Source organism: Lipotes vexillifer, unplaced genomic scaffold (assembly GCF_000442215.2).
Source record: "Lipotes vexillifer unplaced genomic scaffold, Lipotes_vexillifer_v1.1 scaffold986, whole genome shotgun sequence".
NCBI lineage: Eukaryota > Metazoa > Chordata > Mammalia > Artiodactyla > Lipotidae > Lipotes > Lipotes vexillifer.
In genome coordinates this window covers 1,230,735-1,231,742 of record NW_006784900.1, presented here as the reverse complement: position 1 = coordinate 1,231,742, position 1,008 = coordinate 1,230,735, and positions in this window count along the sequence as shown.

Here is a 1,008-nt window from a genome sequence, read left to right as displayed (position 1 = left end):
TCTTTCCCTGACCATAGGACTGGGCATGAAAGTCAGATTGGCCCAATCAGTCTTGATGGCATTTGACCAGAGCTGAGGAGAAATGCTCTATTTTCTGGTGGAAAAGTTGGGAACATATACAGCAGGAGCAGCCTGTGGAATGGGTGTAGTCTGTGCTTGTCTTCATGGGAGAGAGTATGGAAGATACATACGGCGCAGCAGAGATGAGACAGTGGTCCCAGAAACATCAAACCTCTGGGTACAGTTATATCCTGTTACACTCCGCTTGCTGGTCGTGTGAGCCAGTCTATTTCTGTTTTAGCCTAAGTTAGTTGAGGAAGATATACTGTCATTTGCAGTCAAGAGTCCTGATGAATAGACCCCTCCAATTTTGCTGTCTACGCCATGTTTTTGTGTCCCTTGCAGGACTTTTCTCCTTTAATTAACCCATCTTCCAGTGTCTTTATTCTGTCCCTCTCTACTGGCTGCTTTCCCTTTGCATAAAACAAACACAGATCTCACTAATGGTGGAGAGAAGACTGTCCACTGAGTCCTCGGTCTCTTTAGCTACACTTCTACTCTCATTGTTTTGCTACGTGGCTAAATTTCTCTTAACAGTGGGCCATACACACCCTTACAACCTTACTTCATTCTCTTAACCTCCTGCAATCTGTCTTCTGTCCTCACCTCTCTACTAAAACAGCAATTTTGAAACCAGTTATCTAGTAATGGCCCAAACAAAACAACCTTTCCTCAGTTTCATTATCTTGGATCTATTTCTGGCATATGACACTATTAATCACTGACAACCTCCTCTGCCCTCTGGCAAGACATGGTCTTGAACTTTCCTTCTTAGAGGCCCTACATTCCACTGGCGTTCCTGAGGAGCGAGGTTCTGGCGGAGTCACGAGGGAGAAGGCTCAGAGCGTAAGACAGCAGCACGCTTCTCCTTTGGGGGAAGAGGCTCTCGAGATGATCTGGAGAGCAGTGGGTGGAAACGGAGGGAACTCGATTTTTTTTTTTTTTTTT